The 22344-nt window shown below is 37.1% G+C and overlaps 2 long non-coding RNA genes across 2 annotated transcripts in view; one reads left to right on the forward strand and one right to left on the reverse strand.

The window, feature by feature from the left end:
- The window catches only part of LOC309660164, a 122344-nt gene extending 106275 nt beyond the window's left edge, over positions 1–16069 (forward strand). The window contains exon 2 of the long non-coding RNA XR_014263225.1: positions 13515–16069. This is a non-coding gene — a long non-coding RNA (uncharacterized lncRNA). The remainder of the gene's footprint in view (positions 1–13514) is intronic.
- Positions 702–13526, reverse strand: LOC309660181. Its single transcript, XR_014263242.1, has 2 exons — positions 4724–13526; positions 702–4189 (listed from the first exon to the last, which is right to left on the reverse strand). It is a non-coding gene; the product is annotated as an uncharacterized lncRNA (long non-coding RNA).
- Positions 16070–22344: the final 6275 nt, after the last annotated feature.

Genomic DNA, 22344 nt, shown 5'->3' on the forward strand with positions numbered 1-22344 from the left:
TTCCTTATTTAAAACCATCAGGCAATATTAGTTTGTAAGAGTTCACTGGGAACTTAAACTGGTACACTAATTTATCACAATAGAATCACAGAGAACCCTAATTAAATATCTTACACTGTTTCCATTCATCAGCATTAACACAGATACATACATTAGAAAGCCAATCCCCAAATTCCTATCTAAAATGGAAAAAGAATTAAATCATGTATATTCACCAAACCTCCAAAGAATTCCTCTGAAAGATTTAATAGTTCATATCAAATATTCCATTTTATGGTCCATTCTATATACATACTCCATCAATCTTTTGATTGACTGACTGTGAAGCTCTATTAATGCATCTTACAGTCAAAGTTTTAATGGAGTTTAATGGAACTCATCCAAATCTATAATAGCATATTCCCCTAAATTAACTTATAACCCACAAGTTAATGAAATGAATGTAGCTACCATTTACCCAGAGGAGTCAAAATGCAGGACCCGTCACCGGGGAGATGGCCTAGTGGCTTAGCACCCTTCAGTTCAGCCCTGGGACACCACAACCCTGGAGGTGCATTAAGGATGTTACTAAACCCTCATGCATCCATTAACAAAAGCACTGGGCACCAAAGAACCTTAAGTGGCATTTTAAAGCTCATAAGAATATTTAGCAACTGCATAAATTGAACCAAAGTTATCAAGACCAGTGGCGATGCCTTAGGTTTATTTTAACCTTGGTATAGTGCTTTACATCTAATGAGACACCTGATAATGTTTATGGAATAAATCAATACACTTGTGCTACTTTAAATAAACTGCAATTAAATAGTTAAGTTGCTGAAATTGGAATTCACAATCGGTTTACTTATACTATACCTTCCTCTCTGAATAAAAGAGCCCAGAAATGAGTGAGCTGCCCAGAAAAGGCTTGGTCCTCTCTCTTGAGTTCAGAAGTAATGAACTGTTTGGGAAATGGGTCATTTGAGGAAAGGCTACAGAACTGAATTTATTTACAACAGAGAACAGAAGGCTGGCAAAGTGTACGGTGGAGGTGCTGGAGGCTGGGGGAGTCACAGTTTCCAACTATATAAAGCAATAGCATATGGGAGGTGTTAAGCAGCTGTTCTATTTCTGCTCAGGAAAGAGTTATGCTTAGGAGCTCTCGCCAGCAGACATAGGACCAATGGATCAAAGTTACAGCCAGGCAAACTTTAGCTCATCATATAAAAAGAGCATGTTTAAAACTGGAGTTGGAAATTAGAATAGGCTGCCTTGGGAGGTAGCATGCCCTGGTGGCTCTGGAGCCTCACTGAGCAGCCAGCCTTGGCTTATCTCTATTATGATGCTATTCCATTTTAGAGTGAAAAAGGAAAGACAAGACAATAGATAGGAAGAGACAGGAGAGAAAGAGAAATATTTCCACCTGAGCATTATAGAAGACCAGGATAATCCCTGCCTGGGATGGAAGACTTGTTTATGAGGATTTCTTAATACAGTGTTTTAGTTCTAGAAACAAGGGATTTAGCAACTAGTCTGGTATGGTAAGTAATTTCCTAATAAGGATGCAGGGATTTTGAAGCTTTTCTCTGACTACTGTAGAGCGGAAAGGCAGGGAGGCAAAATGGAGAAGAGGAAAGATACAAGAGAGGAGAGGCAAGGCCCAGCAATATGGTGAGATCAGGAACCTTAGAAGAACATGGCCTTGAATTTTTAGGAATAATAGTGTATGATTTTCAATTCAAGGAAGTTTCCTATTCTATACTGTGTTAAATCCTATTAGTCATTCATTCAGCAAAGAGTTACCACGAGGCAGGCAGTTTTCTAAGTTATGGAGATTCAGTGACAGCAAGACACCCTCACAGACTTCAGTTCTAATCATAACGACACATCACGAACAAGTAAACTGATTAATACATAATAAGTTTGCAAGTACTGAAAACGTTGCCATGAAGAAAAAAATCAAAATTGATAAAAGGGGAATGTGATATTTTCATACCTGGCCGGGAACGTTTTCCCTGATGAGGTGATGTTTGAGCAGATATTTGAGCAAAGTAGGAATTAGCCACGTGGCGTCCTAGAGGATGTGTGTTTCAGATGGAGAGGTGGGAACGGGCTATGTGTGTTCAAGATCAAAGTGAGAAGAGAGGTAGGAGCTGAAGCCACTGAGGCAGTCAGGAGCCTGATCCTGCAAGGCTGGTCTTGCATTTTTTTCTAAGTTTGTGGTTTAGGCAGGGAGTGATAATGCTCTGATTTACATTTTTAAAGCTTCACCCTGTAGGAGAAAGGGTACGGGGGTTTAGACTAGGAGGGAGTTTGTGGAGTTTGAGATTCTTTATCATATCCAGGTTATAATTTAAAGGAGAATGGCAAATCTAGGTTATCATTTAAAGAAGAGTAGTCAAACTGTTGTTACATTGGACACATGGCAAAAGAAAAAGAAAGGAATCAAGGTTTTTATCACAAGAAATTGAGTGAATGTTGATGCCACTTAAAGAGATGAGGAAAACCGGTTTGAGGGGGCAGAGAATCAAGGATTCTGTTTTAGATGTGTTAAAACTGGAGCTCATGGCTGAGAGATAAATATGGATGTCATTAGCATATAAATGGTATACACAAAATAAAAGTAGGTGACTGAATGAGATCTTTGAGAGTGAGTATGGAGAGAGATGTGAGAAGAAAGCCAAACATTGAATCCTAGAGGATCACAACTTTAAACAATCAGAAACAAAGTGGAAGAGCCAGCAAAGGAGATTGGAAAAGCCATAGAAATAGGAGGAAATGAGAGAATTAAGTGTCTTGAAATTCAAGTGAAGGATATATTTCTTCCAAGGGAGGAATCCACTCTTTACTCCTTTACTAAAATAAGGCAGTGAGTTCAAATAAAATAAGGCTGATAATCAAATACTGAGACTTGGCATGATGGAGGCTCTTAGGGACTGAAGAGGGAGGCTTTAGCAGGTTCTGGGCTGAGATTGAGTCTGATTGGGCTAGGCTGAAGATTGAGACTGGCATATTGAACAAGACAGTATTTTGCACTCTTTTGAGAAATTTTGCTATAAAAGGGAGCAGAGGAATAGAGGAGTACAATGGAAGGGAAAGGTTGCTTTCGTGTTTTTTTGCTGTTTGTTTATGTTGTGAGACATTACATCATGCTGGCATGCTAAGGAACTTCTCCCACACTGCAGGGCAAAGGGATGATTTAGGAGAGATGTGAGGTAATTAAAGGGGCAGAAGTCTTCCCCGGGATGATAGGAGAAAAGACAGAGTGTACATGTGGAAAAGTTATCCTCAGAAACAAAGGCAGCTCACCCATAGAAAGGCAGGTAGTTATGGTTTGCTTGTTTTGTAGGGGGAAGTACATTTTCTATGAATTACTTCCATTTTCTCAGTGAAATGGGAAGCGAGATTATGAAATGTGAGTTGAGTTGAGGGGCTGTTGAATGCTTGACAAGAAAAAAGATGAGAAACCGTCATTTCTGAAACTGTTTTCCCTAGTTACGTGGACATAAATAAGGATGGATTTATACTTTCTAAACAGTCAAAGATATAAGAAACAAAATAAGCATGTGTATAAGAACATACCCTTTACTTATTAAAATTAATAAAAAGTTGAATATGTTCATTATATTCACTTGTTTTTACATCATGATAACTATGTATCCTGCAACTTTTAAATTTAAGTATGCATTATGAATTAATAATGCAAATCCAACTTAATTCAATTAACTATAATTATTACTTTTTTTATTGGAATATAGTTGATTTACAATGTTGTGTTATTTTCAGGTGTACAGCAAAGTAAATAAGTTATACATATACATATATCCACTTTTCTTTCTTTTTTTTTTTAGATTCTTTTCCCATATAGGTCATTGAGAAGAGTTCCTTGTGCTATACAGTAGGGCCTTACTAGTTATCTATTTTATTTATAGTAGTGTGCATATGTCAATCCCAATCTCCCAATTTATCCTCCCGCCCGGCCACTTTCCTCCCTGGTAACCGTAAGTTTGTTTTCTACATTTGTGACTCTATTTCTGTTTTGTGAATAAGCTCAAATGTGCTATTAGTTTTTAATTCAAAATTTCTATCTTTGTCTTGGCCAGTGGGTGTCTGTGGTAAGGACAGAATTCTAAGATGGTACCAAGATTCCCACTTAACCATCCCCCACCCCCATTCTCACCCCAGACACACACATACCATATGTAATCCCCTCCCCTTGAATGGAAATGAGGACTATGAATATGATGGGATATTACTCCTATTAGGTGACCTTGCTAGGAAAAGGTAAAGGGATTGTGTGGATATAGTTAAGTCTAATAAATTGACTTTAAAATAATCCAAAGAGGATTATGTAAGTAGGACTGGCCTAATCAGGTGAGTTCTATAAAAGAGGTCAGAGACATTTGAAGTAGCAGAGAGAGTCTCTAGATTAGAGAACTAGAAAGGGGAAAAAGGGAGACTTCCATGGTGGTTAAGAACCCGCCTGCCAATGCAGGGGACACGGGTTCAAGCCCTGGTCCAGGAAGATCCCACATGCCGCGGAGCAACAAAGCCCATGCGCCACAACTACTGAGCCTGCGCTCTAGAGCCTGAGAGCCACAACTACTGAGCCCACGTGCCACAACTACTGAAGCCCACGCACCTAAAGCCCATGCTCTGCAACAAGAGAAGCCACTGCAATGAGAAGCCCACGCACTGCAACGAAGAGTAGCCCCTGCTTGCCACAGCTAGAGAAAACCCGCACACAGCAATGAAGACCCAACACAGCCAAAAATAAAAATAAGTAAATTAAAAAAGAAAGGGAAAAAGGATTCGTTTAGAATAGGAAGTAGAAGTAAGAGGATCTTGAGAAAAGAATGGAGATATAGGGGATTTTCCTGATGACAGATCCTGATTTCCAAGACGCATAGTCTGAGGAAAGAAAACGTATGAAATAGTTACCCTAGAGTGGGAAAAACTGAGCCTGCAAAAGAGACATAATACAACATTTGAGGTCCCTGATCATGAAATTAAAGTAAAAGCAATCAGTCTTGTCGAGCAACTGTTTAAAGAAATGTTTTACCGTTAGGATACAATTATGAAAAAGTAAGAGTTTAAGTGGACCTAGGGTTAGAGTTTTGCCAGCAAGTAAGATGGAGGAGATGAGGCGAGCAAGTGGGGAGTAAATGTAAGGGACTAATTACAGTAAAGATGGAATCTAAACTGTGTATGGCATAAGCCCAAGTTAAAGCTGATGAATAGGGAGCAAGAAATAGTGGGAACAATGGGATTAAAGTTGCAGTCAGTTCAAATAATTTTTCCGGTGGAAATCTTGAGTGAGGGTATCACAGTGCAGACATCCATGCTATATCCTGTCCTGAGGTAAGAAAAGGGAGAGGGGCAACAGCTTCCACCTGGGCAGGCTGCACAGTCAACTGTGATGTTAGGAGTTCAAGCCAGCATTCAAATCATAGATGGAGACTATGGAAGAACTTGCCGATCACAAAAGTTCAGGGACCTACAGTAGAATGGAGGGGGAGGGAGAGAGTGAGGAGAGGGAAGAAAGACTGGGTCACTTGGCTTGTTGTTGACTTACTTATTAGGAGATGGAGTTGTCAACATTTTTCGTGCTTGTTATCCCTGGCCAGTTATCTCTGGTCAGTTATCTCTGGTTTGGTTATCGTGCTACAATCTGAAGATGTTTTTATTCTACTCTTTCTAAAACAGAGCAACCTCTAGTCTGGATCCTAGGTGAAAACAGATTCACCCATGTCATGGCCTTCCCTGTGTAACTCTATTCTGGATATCCTGGAGGCGGTAGTAGCCTTGGTTTTATTGTTTGACTAATTATAATGTTATAGATTTAGACACATTAAATTAGACCTTTGATTCTGCTAACAAATTGGAATATAATGCAGTAATTACAGTTCAGTCTTACAAAAATGGAGTTGGGCAGCCACTGAGGATCTAGTCTTAGACATGTCTCTAAAACGCCACTGAGTACTTGAACTTTCTTTGAACTGTACCAGGTCCAAGGACAGCACCAGCTGTATCCAGAATAACACTTGCCATCTGCAGCGTTATGGCCCTAAGGTCTCTCCTTGTAACTATGCAACCATTTCAAACCCCAACCAATCCTTACATAACAAGTACCCTTAATTTTTGCCAGCTCCAATTATAATTCTTGATAAACAAGTCACAAAACTAACTGTAACCTTGCAGTTTTTGCCTTTATAGGCCTCTCCCATTGCAGTCAGGCTGAACACAGTTCAAGTGCTTCTTGAATCTCTGTCTCCCGGACTGCAGTTCTAACAAACCCCAAATAAAACATCTTTTAATTTCAATCAGGTCTCCGTTGCTGAAATTTTGGTTAACAATTCTCTTCCTTGTCTCCAATTTAAAGAACTACTAAATAAGTTTTTAGGGGAAAAAATGGTATTTAATCCAACAGGAAAAGTTGAGTGGCAGATATGTAATTGTCCCATTCCCTGAAAACTTGATAAAGACACAGGGAGTAAGCCCTGTGGCAGGCTCTATTAACTGTCTATCCCACAATTTCCTGAAAATACTTCAGGGGAGGTAACATTTAGGTCCTACCCAAGGGGGGAGGCTGGTTGCCAGAAGAACCACAACTGTGATTAGAAGGTTGGAATATTCAGTCCCAACCCCTGATTTCCAGGCTGAGAGACAGAGAGGCTGGAGGTTGAATCAATCACTGTTGGCCAATGATTTAGTCAATCATGACTACGTAATGAAGACAACATAAAAATCCAAAGGGCACCTTTTTTGTCTTTTTTGTTTTCCCCCCAGAGAGCATTTGAAGGGAGAACCAGAATGTTTCCAAGTGCTACGGTGTTGGGGCCCACACTTCATGAGGACAGAAGCACTTCTGTTCAAAACCTTGCCCTATGCATCTCCTCATATGGCTGTAGATTCATAGTCTCTCCGATATTCTTTTATAATATATCGGAAATCTAGAACATAAAATTGGGTTTTCCTGCATTCTGTGACGCCCTTCCTTGAGTTTGATTAATGGGAACCTCTAATTTATAGGCAGTCAGTCAGAAGCATAGGTAGCAACCTGGACTTGTGACTGGCATTGTGAATTGGAAGGGATCCTTGGGACCTCCAGTTTGTAGCTGGTCAATCAGAAACACAGGTAACAACCTGGGCTTGCAACCGGCAGCTGAAGTGGAGAGTGGTCCTGTGGTACTGAGCTCTTTTCCTGTGGAATCTGATTCTATTTCTGAGTAGATACTATCAAAATTGAGTTGAATTCTTGGACACCTTGTTGGCCTCTGAGAATTACTTGTTGGTTTTGGGGAAGCCTCCACATACACATGTTGCGACTGAGTCTGGGAAACCTTTTCACTATTCTTTATTTTCTTTGGTATTTTTTTAACACAGATCAAGTCTGCTAAGTAAACTTAAGCTTCAGTTTTGCTATTTGGAACATTCTCCATTGAATATATATATACATATACACATACATATACATGTCAAACATCTAATTAAATTTTTCCACTCCATAGTAAAATAAATGATGAAAAGTAGACATCCAGGCTATGTATTTTTTTTTCATTAGTCATATTAACCATATGATACGGGCAGGAAGCCAAAGAGAAATACTTAATAACGTCCAACACATGATGGACTCAAACATTATGATTTGTGCGTTTACTCACAAAGCAGCCTGACAACTGAGAATCAAGAAAACCAAATGTTTTACTAAATTGTTTGTTAGAAACTCATCCATAATATTTTTATTTTGCCTTAAAGAACTGCCAAATCTTTGCTGAAGAGAAACTGGTCTAAAAGTAGGTATCAATCACAGAGAGGCTACATCACATTGGAACACACGCACTCTACAAAACATTTCCATGGCCTTCGTGGAACTGGCTATAGGTAACCACTGCTCATTATAATCCCATCTGTCATCAATAACTTTACAGCTCTTAAAATATATGCACTTAATCAAATCTCAGTATCAAAAATGAATATGACTGCCAATATAAGACACATGTAAAGGTACACCATTGGCCCTTATAAGTATTTAAAATAGTACCAGAATTCAGCGTTATGAATTACAAACAATAATCATAGTTCACATCTGATTATCTGTGGTAGCCACATGTACCACGAGTCTGTTATGAGTTTGTTTGAGCCTCATCAGACTTATGAAATCACTATTTTTTGTAATCCCCATTTTACTCCGAGTAGAATTAGGATTTAAACGTGGGGGTCTTGTTCCAGAGTCTGTCTCTTAACAACTACAGTCATTGCCTCTTAAACTTTTTTTTTTTTAAATAAACTTATTTATTTATTTATTTATTTTTGGCCACATTAGGTCTTTGTTGCTGCACACGGGCTTTCTGTAGTTGTGGTGAGCAGGGGCTACTGTTTGTTGCAGTGAGTGGGCTTCTCACTGCAGTGGCTTCTCTTGTTGGGGAGCACAGGCTCTAGGCACGCGGTCTTCAGTAGTTGTTACACGCGGGTCAGTAGTTGTGGCACACGGGCTTAGTTGCTCCGAGGTATGTGGGATCTTCCCGGACCAGGGCTCGAACCTGTGTCCCCTGCATTGGCAGGCGGATTCTTAACCACTGCGCCACCAGGGAAGTCCAGACATTGCCTCTTGGACAACACAATTTCCGTTATAACTAGGATAGCTAAAATGATTAAAGACTTCCCAAATATATAATGGCGACAATCCGGGCCTGCACTCGTGGTACTACCAGCCTTCCCTTAGAGAAATTCCTCAATGTAGAAATATAGTACTATGTAAAAATGCAGCTTGACTGTAATCCTTTATGAACACTAAGAATTAAACAATAGCATTGTTTGACTTCTAAGAATTCATGAAAGTCTAATAACAGTATGGATAATCCATGTCTCCAAAAAGAAGATTGAACTGAGCATTGTTTTCTTGATAAATTTTCATGACATAAGTATATATTTCTAAAGCCTTTAATTGTACCAAAAAAAAGAAAAAAAAAAAAAAACTACTACTGTTGCATTTAAGTATTTGCCATGACCACAAAGGGCTTTATCTGCCAGGATCTGTTCATCTCTGGCAGCTCTTGCTGCTTCTCCTCCACTTGCATCATTTGCCTGGGTCAAGATGTGCTTATGGAAAACCTATAAACAATGATTTGTTTGCATATCTGCACCCCTATAAATTAATAAAATTAATAATCCTATTTTCCATTGACTTCTTTGGCAGGAACAAGGCATCCATGCAATTCTTCCATTTATGAATAAACTATATCATTTCATTTTCATGCTAACAAATACTGAGAAAGAATGAAGAACTTAAAAAGATTACACTGCAGATTATCACCAACATTGTGACACTGTGTGCAATGACAGGAAAGGGAGAGGGTAGAAATGAGGAGGCAAATGAGAAGAGGTGAAATAGTTTTAAAAACTATTTTTGAAAAAATGGTTACAAACACCACCAGGGATGTTCATGTATTTTTTTGAGAGGGGGGAGGTTACACACCATTTTCATCTAATGACCTTTAATCCTCCTGCAATTCAGCATGGAAAGTAAAATAGATATCATTATCCACACGAAATAGGTCACAAAGATAATGAACGAAATGTCAGAAGTCTTAAAGCTAGTACACACCGTAAATGAGACTTCAATGCAGGTCTCCAATTCCAAAGTCTTTGCTCTTTTCCCTGAATCACACTGTACCTAGATGCTGCTCAACTTCAGGCTTAAAAACAAATGAGTAAAAGCTAGATAGAAATATTTTCAAGTCCCCCTCACCAACTTCTGTGAGTTACTATTCACAAGTCCTAGAGATGCAAAAATGCAAAGATCAGTATGTGAAAGTGAAATATGGACAGGTGATATTTTTGAATTAACAGAGTACTGAAATTTGGGGATTGTCTATTCTGTAACAAAAACAATTTAAGGATATCTATTTAGTTTGAAAAATAGAGTTTACTGAATACAACATTTTACTTCATTTAGATGAAATAGGAATTCATACTCAGAGAAATATATAGAAATAAAAATTTATTGAGGTCTATTTCTAATGAATTATATATAGCTAAAAATGTATCTCTCTCTCTCTCTACACACATATATATATATATCTGTAGCTGTATTAATGTATAAAATTTTATGCTATAGTAGACTACGATTTCTCTTTTACATAACCTTACTAATTTTGTATTTTTGTAAAAAAGATAGCTAATCACAAACATCATGACAAAATGCATGATAGTCAATTCATTGGAGTCATGATGAATTATTAATCAGACTGGTCTCCTTCATACTTTTCACCTGATCTGGATAATATCTCAGTGGCTATTCAGTTTAACATAATTTTATCTGATGAGAACATTGCAATTCAGAGCCATGGGTTATATATTTTGATTGGTTATATATTTCTCTTATTCCTGTATTTCTAAATTAACAATTCATGAAAACTTATGTTACAAAGGTATATCTGAACCTAGAAGTCGCTATTTCTAACATGTGAAATATTTTTTTAAAAAGTCAGATTCCAAGGTTAGAAGGCCCTTGTTGCCTATTACATAGGGAAAATCATTTTTCACCAGCTCTCCAAATAAAAACCTTGTGATTTCAAAGCCAGTTTTTCTCTTCCTCACAAGTTACCAAATCAAAGTACCTCAAATCATCTACCACAGGAATTGTATGACTGCTTTGATTTTACAAATAAATAAAGAAATTTTGGAACAAAAATGTGCTGTGGGAAGCAAAAATAAATTTTTGACATTTAAGCCACAGCTGTGTGACAAGGTCATTTTACCAAGTCAAAGATGTCCTAAAAATTACTACTTTTGAAAGCCAGCTTGTAACTGCAGATAACGCTCATCTCAGCAAGGAAATTGATGGGCAGTGAGAGATCCTGATGAAAGCCATGGAACTTTCCCCTGTACAAATGTCCATGCATTCAACATTTTGTGTCTAATTTCAAGTCCTAGGGCCCAGCGGAAGTCTATCCATATTCCACAGGTTACGAACCCTGAAAATGAAAACATGTCTGCTCTTCAGTTCGGTGTGGCTGAACTGTGAAGTAAATTAACTCCAAGTTTGGCAATAAATAAGACCACCCAAGGAACTGTTCATTTCCTTTTCCATAACCTAAAGTTCTCCAACACGCACATGATGTTAAAAGTCCAATTGTGTGTGTCTAAAGCCTATAATTAATTCATGTAGGGAGGTATAAACCAGTCAGAGTAAAATGGCTTTACCTTAGTTTCTTTTTATATGTCTGATTGAAATGAGCCCAAGAGCTTAGTGATAAGTACAAATCTATTTTTTGTACCTTTTTTTAGAGACAAGTTCTTTTAAAATCTGATGAATTCTTCCCTCTTGCTGTAATATATTCACAAATGAAGGTTTGTGAAATTCATAAATAGCTAAAGTACTTCAAATATTGAAGTCTACCATTTTTCTCTCAAGATTGGTAGCACATTCCTCCCTCTACTTTCTATTTATAGGTAATTAGAAATGTCTTTTTAAGTCTATAAGAGTTGTGTGTGTTAGTGCTAATAACGGCCTCTACTTCCTCACCGCTCAATGATTCTAACTCCTTGCACTCCAGATCCGTTTTCCACTTCTCTATAGAATCTGTTTTCTCAAAAGATGCCAGTGATATCACGACTGCCAAGTCTAAACATCTTTGCTTAGTCTCCATTTTGTTCAGCTCTAGAATCATATACCTTTAAGAATTTGCGATCTAGAGTCACAGGAAACAAGACTTTAATCTCAACTATAATTCTTTTATCAGTCTCAAATAATAACAGGTTCTTTTGAACGTTAAATGAAACAATGCACATGGAAAGATGATGATAAAGGAAGTGTCTTGAATTTTCTTTTTTTTTTTTGACACAGGATTATGTTGTTTCTCTAGCCATTCTTTCTGTCTCCCCTTTTTTCTACTGTTCCTTAAATGTTCAAATTTCTCAGAGTTGGTCTTTCAGCACTCTCTTCATTCTACATTCTACTTCATTCTTCCTTGATGACCTCACTTATTTGCATGGATTTAAATATAATCTGGATTTAAATATAATCCTTGATCTAATGACTACCAAATCTATGTCACAAGCCCTGAATTATAACTCGAATTCAAATCTCACGTTTCTTACCTGCAATCTCTCCATAAATGTCCCACAACAACCTCAGCTCAGCATATTAAAAAAGAATTCACCCCTTTCCCAGTGTGCTCTTCCCTTATTTAGTTAATGGCATCAGCACCATCCAACTGAATCTTTGATCTCAACCATGGCTTCATCTCTACCTTCGATTAGTTGTCAAATCCCACGGGCTCTACCCTCCCAATCACTCCTGTGTGGCTCTCCTGAGACCTCAATAGACCCCTAACTACTCTCACTGCCTGTGGTCTCTTCTGCCACATTCAATTCATCTTCTAATTTAACTGTATTAATCCTCTTAAGCCACAGTTAACAATGTAGTTGCTGTTTTTGGAGGGATAGTAGTCATTTCATTCCTTAATTCAGCCAATATTTACTGAGTACCTAGTATATATCTTAGTGTTAGGAACTCTATCACATGCTGCTTGACAAACATCTAATCGGACTCGGCATTTTATAAATTCTCTTTTCACTGCCTCTTTTCTGAACATTTTGCTAAATCAATTTGTTATTCCACTTGTATCTTTCTTTTGACCCCCTCAGTTACTAAACTGTGAATGCCCTTTCTGTTTAGGTATTTATTTACCCAATGCTTAAAACTCTTGACCTTCTCAGTCATTCATTTAACCAATGTATATTAGTGGCTACTATGAACGATACACACTTTTAGAGGCTGAGGATACAAAATTTATAATGTCCCTGCCTTTGGAGTGCTTACATTCTATCTGAATGTAATTCTATTTCTATCTTTCAGGAAAAACCTGTATTAGACAAAGCTACTCTCCCCCTACTCCTATCCCAAACCAACCTTGAGATAATTCATTTAGCCACTGCTGATCGCTTCACTGGGACTCAGATAGCACTTAGCTCTAAAAATCTAGTACACCCTGCCACTTATCTCATAAAGCCTCAGTCATTTGTCTTGAGTTCTAAAGTGAGACATAACTAGATATAACTTACCTTGCTTTCCAAATTATTTTCTGCTAATTCTCTACCCCTACCTTGTGGTTTTACTAAACCTTATTATTTGTTCTTTCCCAAGTCTTTTCACACAGTTACTGCTGATTGGAATGTCTTTCCTTCCCATCTCTACTGTCAAAATTACACACGTTTTTAAGGGCCAAATTGGTTATATCACTTCATAAATTATTTCATGATCAGTAAAGCCACAAGTAATGTCTCTTTTAATGTCAGAAATATATATAATACATATTTGGGTCTCATCAATTTTCTAAGTTAAATTTGAGGTATTAATATTTTGTAACAGTCTCATTTCTCCCATTAAAATATAATAGCTCTTATTATCGCTTCTCTCCCAGCACATCTCATACAGTCCTTGCACAAAGACAGATAATGAGGATGTGATATTATAATCAAAATATCAATTCATTGACCTTTTTCTTCTCCTTTTCTCACCCTCAAAGGAGAATGGACATCTAGATGCACTGAAACGTAACAGGAAAAACAATGAATTTATGAAGTAACAAAATGTAAGTATTCTCCCTAGGAATCCACTCATTGGCTCTATACCAGACTTTTTCAACATGTGGAACTGGGGAGGAAGACATCCTGTTAAGCGGGGAATCTCAGGAAAGGCACAGGCAATTATTGACATGATATCTATGATGGATGTGGAAGTGTAGAGGGCGGCCTCTACCGCGCCAGAAAGGATTTGAGCGTTGATTTGATCACTTACCATTTCACCATTTGGGGCTTACTCTCACATCGGTAAAATGAAGATAATAACATGATAGTCTGAGGATTAACTTTGTTCATAAAAAATAAAGCAAACGAAATAGTGCCTAAAACAAAGAAACCTAGCTGTTATTATCCTTAAGCTTTATTTATTTTTTACCCACAAAACTGGAACTAGTGAGGTTGACCTTAGACTAAATTATTTATTCAGCTCCTGTATTCTAATACGATAATATAAAGTTATTACAAATATTTTCTACTTAGGCATGTCACAATTGCTCTATGCAAATGCACTCCAGCTTTCACTTATGTTCCCCAAATTGACTCTTTTTTGAGACTTACTTATCTTTGATTACTGAATGTCAGTTGATGAGTCAAAAGCTGACTGATCAAGGGACAATAACATATAGCTCACATTCATTATTATTAGAGGGAAGAAGCCAAAATGATGCAATAAGTTGGCTACTCATGTCAGTTTTATTGATCAAATAAATTAGAATGAAATTTAAGAAGACAGGTGTATGGCATTTTACTCTTTAATAGCCATGAAAAAGAATCAATGACGGTAGCTTTATAACAAGCTCTTAAGTCCTGCATACACATCTAACTGATGTTTGTAAGAATATGGCGATTTCCATTAGTTGTAATGTGAGTTTGGAAACAAACTTCTCAGTGATTCACCTGATATTTTCTTGTTAAATTTAACAGAGCGGTAATAAACAATATTGGTTCTTCCGTGCAGAAAATGCTTCAGGGACTCTTTATCTTTTATAACTATATATTTCAAGAAGTGTTCTAAAGTTTTTATAAATGTTTTTTACTTCACAGGTGCTTGAGGCTGGAAGGGTTCCTGAGAGAGAGTTCATTGCCCTGCCTTAAGGCAGAATGAACCTAACTCTCCTAGAGGAAAAAGATGAAGAATTTAAGAATTCTACTATTCTTCCACAGGACTACCCTCCTCGACCCCCTAACCCCCCAAACCAAGCCCAACCCAATAAGGTTATGCACACAGGAACAAAACTACTTTAATTTTTTTTTTAACTGAGGCATAGAAAGCTTCAGATGCAACAGTTTAAATGCAGGAAATAATCCTCAACAGAAAACATTAGTCTCAATATTTTAATGCCTATTATTATCATCATTACTAAATCCAGTTATTTTTCAATCATTATTATCTACTTAGGTTTAAATATTTGTGTATTTTGCATTAGTGGGTATTCTTTTAAGTAGAGTGCTGTCACCAAAATTTATCACTTTAACAAAAAAAGGAAACTGTTGCTTAGGAATAAGGAAAGACAAAGGCTTAGAAATGCATCTCAAAAGCATATTGTAGTCAACCATAAGAGCTCCTAGTAAATGATATCTAAAGGAATGCTTGGATGTGGAAACTCAATGAGAAAAGAACTGTTTCCTATTAGCTTTAACAGCAGGGTTTGTTATCATTTAAATACACGCTCTAATACACTTAGTGTTTTGTGCTACATTTAACAAGATTAAGTGAACACACACTGTTTCAACTCAAATCTTTATTGGAAATCAGAGGCAAGCCTCATTTCTTTCCAAAACATTCTCTTGTGGCTCATTCTTGGGGCAAATTCCACATAAATAAATCTGTTTACCCAGATGGACCATTGATCAATTAAAGGATTTTCCTTTCAGGTAACTCTGCTTTACTGAATTTTGAAAACTATCAGAAACTTCTAAAAAATAGAGGTATTTGAGAAGTGCTATAAAAGACCACAATTTGTAATAAAATAAAAATGTCATTTGAACATAGCAATGCATTAAGAGAAAATAAGAAGGATTAGAGCTCAGAATTCTTACATGATTTCACTGTAATGTTACAGATAATCAGATTCTTAGGACAAGTAGTAAACACTAGATAGCCTCCCTAAAAAAAACACTTGTCTCATCATCTCATGCATTAATTTTTCCACTTTGAAAAAGTCTGAACTGCTTGAAGTAACCTTCCAGGAACTTTACCCAAAAAGTGCCTAGATCTCAACTTTCAGATAATCTTACTGAAAATTCTAACCTGCCATGTCATCCTACATGTGAGATTCTCTTTTAAAGTACAATACCTTTCTAGTTTCTTACATGGTCCATCATCTTATAAGATGTTTTTTCTTGCATTTATATGGTGAGTGAAAGTATGTATATTTTAAATCTAAATCAACATTGTTCTATACAGATATTTACAGCTTCTATTTTTTTAAAATATTTCCACATTTGTAAGTAACAAAATATCATGACTGTAAGATACATGAAATAAAAGTGCTTTTGCTACACTTCTTTTAGTCTAGTAGGTAGTTTAAAAAGCTGCAATTATCTGGGCATCACATATCTTGATGAGTCTTTTGGCATTTTCAATTGATTGTAGTTCTCCATAAAAGACTAAAAATGTATCTATTCTTTATAGATAAATTTGGAATTTTATTATAGATAAATTTATTAAATTTATCAATCATCTACAGTCAATGATATGTTGGCAAAGTCACAGTTACACTTCTGCATTAGGTAGAATAATGTCCACCCCCTTATCCCCTGACTTGTGAATATGGTACCTTACATGTAAATGATTTTGCAGATTTGATTAAGGATACTGACCTTGAGAAGGAGATTACCCAAGTGGGCCTCATCTAATCACACAAATCCTTAAAAGTGGAGAACCCACTGTGGCTTCCATCAGAGAGAAAGATGTGAAGACAGAAGGATCAGAGAGATGCAATGTGAAAAAAACCCTGACTTGCAGTTCTTGGCTTTGAAGATGGTGGAATGGGACCATGAGCTAAGGAATGAAAGCAGCCTCTAGAAATTGGAAAAGGCAGGATACATATTCTCCCCTAGGGCCTCCAGAAAGAAGTGCAGCCTTGCCAACACTTAAACCAGTGAGACCCATGTTAGATTTAAGACCTCAAAAACTGTATATTAATAATAATTCTATATAATTTAAGCCACTGAATTTGTGACAATTTGTTCTGGCAGCAATAGAAAACTAACACAAAATCTGAGGTTTTTGAATTTCTCCCCAAACTGTTTCTAGGAAACAATAAATCGGAAGTCAAGAAACTTGGGTTCTAGCCTCAGCTCAGCTACTTGTAAGAAACGTTAACTTTACAAGTTAAGGAAAACTGGGGATCACTGATCTGTTTTCTGAAAAATCAGAACAATGGTGACTTCCTCATGGCTTATCTTCTTAAGGGTAAATGTGATACATCAGACATGCTTGCGTCCCAGCCCCTAGCAATTTATCTTTCATTGAACAAAACTATGTGTTGAGTGAATTAATGAATTATTAAAGAATATCCAGAAAACTTCTTGGAAAATTATAACAAACTATGCAAAAGTAGCACATTGGTCCTACCTATACAAATATTATGCTTCCGCATTAAAGAGAAAGGGAAAACAAGAGAAGAAGAGGAATAACAGCATCACGTGAATAATGCACATCTATCTCCTGGATAGAAGGGAACAATCTTTGGGAAGACAAAGATAGTAAAAATGCACCTGTGACATAATTTTCTTTTAGGCTATGTGTTCTAGTACAAAAAGCATTAAAAAAAAAAAGTAGTTATCAAATTCTATCCCTCCCTCCCATTTACTTATCTGGCCTTGGCTAAGTTACTATGTTTTGAGCATAGATTTCTTCAATGTCAATAGGAGTTTCTATCACTACCTTGTGGCGTGTGTTAAAAGCCTGGTCGTTCATTAAAATTCACCTCCCTTTTGTCCTGAGCACACAGTGGATCACATCTTCCTCTGCCGCTCTTGTATGACCAGGCATGTGACTGTGTTCTGGCCAATGGGATGTGAGGAGAAGGGAAGTGTGTCCTATAAAACCTGCCCCCCACACACCTCCTTGCTCCTTTGCCCTTCCTACCAACTGAAGGGGGAACTCCAAGGGAGACCTTGGAAGCCAGAGGTCAGAGATGGCAAAGCTACTGGCTCCCCGGGGTCCTGAGTAACTGTGATCAAAGCCCTCCTGTTGCTGTGGCACTGATCATGATTGTTATGTGGTCAACTTTCAACTGCCTTCATATAGATGAACCACTGTATGCTCGGATCTTTTTGTTATTACAGGTTAGTCTATTCTATTTTTTGTGAGTTGTGGAGTCTACCTAGGATACTTCTCAAAAATTAATAGGTTTCATTGTAGTTATTTTATTAGTTTTCGATTGCTGTGTAATAAATTACTATAAACTTAGCAGCTTAAAATGAAACATATTTATTATCTCACAGTTTCCATGTGTCAGGAGTCCAGGCTTGCCTTTACCAGGTTCTTTACTCATAGTGTCACACGGCTACAATCAAAGTGTCAGCTAGGGCTGAGGTCTCTTGGAAAGCTTATGGTCTTTTCCCAAGCTCACATGGCTCCTCGCAGCTGAAAAACACATGGCTGCTTGCTTCTTCAACAAGACAGAGATTCTTTGACCTCCAGATTATTTTTCAAAGGCCTTATCTGATTAGGTCAAGCCCACCCAAGATAATCTCTTAACTCTAAGTCAACCGATTAGGGAATTTTAATAACATCTGCAAAATCCCTTCACCTTTGCCACATAACATAACAATGGCAGGAGTGATACCTCACCTCCTTTGCCATATTCTGTCGCTAGAAGCACTCACAGGTTCCACCCATTCTCAAGGGGGTTACACATTTAGTCATTGGGGGTCATCCTTGAGTGTCTCTGCCACAGTTTTCTGTTCTGACAATGGTGATGAAAGGAAACAGAAAGTATTGTCACTTGAAAATTAGAAACAAAGAGAAGAAAGTGTCATGAGAAGCTCCCAGCCTCTCTCAGTGCATTTTGTTAGGTTATATCTGAAAGACTGGGCTGTGAAAAACAGTTCAAGTCTGAAAATATTTGACAACAAAACTGCAGCAACTTATGTAGCAGGTAATGAAAAGAGATTAGAACTACTTTTAGTGAACAAGAGAAACTACATAAATGCCACAAAGTGGCAAGTATATAAGGATTAAAGGGTAGCTAGGTAAACATGCCTGATTTCATTAAGTATTTTGTTTCTCGTGTCTTGCATATTTAAAAATTCATTGAAAAGAATGGGTGAACTAGAGGCCCAAGGAGTTATATAACTCATTTGCCAATTTACAACAAAAAAAAAACACATGATTCTCTGGAGTAACTGTATATTTGAATGAAAAAGCCCAGGGTAAATCTGACCATTTTTTTAAAAGCTTTGAGTGTTCTTGGGGGAAGAAGACAATAGAGAAACAAATGAAATCTTAACAGAAATTTGGCTGCACAATTTATTTTTCATATTTCCTAAATTACTAGACTTAATGTCAATTTTATAGTCTAGACTAAGAAGTTGAACTAGGTCATATTTTGCCCTACTGTTCTAAAGATATACTTTAGTTATTTTACATCATTTAATTTATTTTACAAACACTATATTCCAGGGATTGTTTAAATATATTAGAAAAATCAACTTATTTTCCAAAAAGGACTATATGAAGCAAGTACTGTTTGTAGCCCCACTTTACAGATGAAGAAATGGAGGCCCACACAGGCTAAGTGTCCCCAGACTGTCTCCAACATCCATGCTTTTAACCCATACACAGTGATGTCTCTTCTCATGGCTCATATTCTCCCACTAATGCATATGCCTGACTTTTACTGATGTTCCTTCTCTTACCTTTATTCTTCTCATCCACAAAGAAGGAAAAGAGCAGAAGGTTACACTTTCTTTAATTTTCAGGAAATCTTTCTTTTGTGGCTTCTCATTTGGCATAATAAAAGTGACAACATTAATCAGACTGAGTGCTGAATAATGTAAATGTCTTACATATTTTAGAGGATGGTTGAAAGTCAGGGATCAGGCCCCCCCGCCCCAACCTCAGCTCTAAAGTAAAATGACTGTATGATAATAAAGCATTAGAGGTGTGCAGAAAAGAGTAACATAGCATGCCTGACTGCTATCTTTACAAAGACTGGCTTGCAAGTTTGGACCTTAGCTGGCATCTGGGAACTTGGATTTTGAAAGAGTTCCTGTTATTTCTTAACTGATAAACATGGTTTGTTGTGCCTAAACTATTTCTACAAAGAATGTAGTCTGTGCTGAACATGTGCTTTTTTTCTTTGAGTCAAGAATTTGGGTACATGCTAGGCAGAAGGTGCCTATGTGAATGGGCCCAGTAAAAACCCTGGACACAGGCAGAAAACAGAGTGGAAGACAAAAACGGGAACAAAGAACAAGTGAAACAAATAGAAAACAATAACCAAAATGGTATATACTAACTCAACAATATCAATAATCACTTTGAACACTAATGATCAAAATGCACCAATTAAAAGACAGAGACTGGCAGAATTAATTAAAAAACAAGTCCTAACTATATGTTGTCTATATAAATATAAAGACACATATAGATTAAAAATAAATGGATGGGGCTTCCCTCACGGCTCAGTGGTTAAGAATCTGCCTGCCAATGCTGGGGACACGGGTTCTAGCTCTGGTCCGGGAAAATCCCACATGCTGCAGAGCAACGAAGCCCGTGCACCACAACTACTGAGCCTTCTCTCTAGACCCTGTGAGCCACAACTAGCCCACATGCCACAACTACTGAAGCCCGCACTCCTAGAGCCCATGCTCCACAACAGGAGAAGCCACCACAATGAGAAGCCCATGTATTGCAACGAAGAATAGCCCCCGATCATCGCAACCAGAGAAAGCCCGTGCGCAGCAATGAAGACCCAATACAGCCAATAAATAAATAAATAATTTAAAAATAAATAAATAAGTAAATAAATGGATGCAGAAAAATACACCATGCTAACACTAATCAAAAGAAAGCAGGGGTATCTACATTAATTTCAAACAGAAGATTTCAAAGTAAGGAACATTACCAGAAATAAAGTGCACTATATAAGCATAAGGGGGTCGATTCTCCAGAAAGACATAACAATCCTTAAGGTGTAAGCTCCTAACAAGAGTGTCAAAGTAGGTGAGGCAAAAATAATAGAACTGCAAAGAGAAATAGATGATCCACTATCATAGTTGGACACTTCTTCAATACCACTCTATCAGAAATGGACAGATCCAGTAGGCAGAAATATCAGTAAAGGCAGTTAAATTAAACAATCAATTGGATATAAGTGACATATACAGATTTCATTCAACAACAGGAGAATACACATTTTCCTCAAGCTCACATGGAACATCCACCAAGATGTACCACATTCTGAGTCGAAAAACACACTTTAACAAATTTGAAAGAATACAAATTGTACAATGTCTGCTTTCAGATCACAATGGTATTACACTAGAAATCAATAACAGAAGGATAATGGAAAATTCCTACACTCTTGCATATTAAACAACACACTTCTAAATAACATATGGGTTAAAGAGGAAATATCAATATAAATTAAAAATTACTTTGAATGAAATGAAATGAAAACATATGTTACCATAATTTGTGAGATGCAGCAAAAGCACTGTTTGGAGGAAAATTTATAGTATTGAATGTATATGTTAGAAAGTAAGAAAGGTGTAAAATCAGCAAGCTAAGTTTAAACTTACGAAACTACAAAAAGAAGAGCAAATAAATCCAAAGTACTCAGAATAAAATAAATAATAAGTAGAGCACAAATCAATCAGATGGAAAACAGGAAATCAATAGAGAAAATCAATAAAAATAAAATCTAGATCTAAAGAAGAACTACAATCCTGCAGCCTGTGGAACAAAAACCACATTCACAGAAAGATAGACAAGATGAAAAGGCAGAGGGCTATGTACCAGAGGAAGGAACAAGATACAACCACAGAAAAACAACTAAATGAAGTGGAGAGAGGCAACCTTCCAGAAAAAATATTCAGAATAATGATAGTGAAGATGACCCAGGACCTCGGAAAAAGAATGGAGGCAAAGATCGAGAAGATGCAAGAAATGTTTAACAAAGACTTAGAAGAATTAAAGAATAAACAAACAGAGATGAACAATACAATAACTGAAATGAACAATACAATAACTACACTAGAAGGAATCAATAGCAGAATAACTGAGGCAGAAGAACGGATAAGTGACCTGGAAGACAGAATGGTGGAATTCACTGCTGCAGAACAGAATAAAGAAAAAAGAATGAAAAGAAATGAAGACAGCCTAAGAGACCTCTGGGACAACATTAAACGCAAGAACATTTGCATTATAGGGGTCCCAGAAGGAGAAGAGAGAGAGAAAGGACCAGAGAAAATATTTGAAGAGATTATAGTCGAAAATTTCCCTAACATGGGAAAAGAAATAGTCCAGAAAGCGCTGAGAGTCCCATACAGGATAAACCCAAGGAGAAACACACCAAGACACAGAGTAATCAAACTGGCAAAAATTAAAGACAAAGAAAAATTAATGAAAGCAGCAAGGGAAAAACGACAAATAACATACAAGGGAACTCCCATAAGGTTAACAGCTGATTTCTCAGCAGAAACTCTACAAGCCAGAAGGGAGTGGCATGATATACTTAAAATGATGAAAGGGAAGAACCTACAACCAAGATTACTCTACCCGGCAAGGATCTCATTCAGATTGGATGGAGAAATCAA

This window comes from Balaenoptera physalus (genome assembly GCF_965194825.1).
Source record: "Balaenoptera physalus genome assembly, chromosome: 4".
NCBI classification, from domain to species: Eukaryota; Metazoa; Chordata; class Mammalia; order Artiodactyla; family Balaenopteridae; genus Balaenoptera; species Balaenoptera physalus.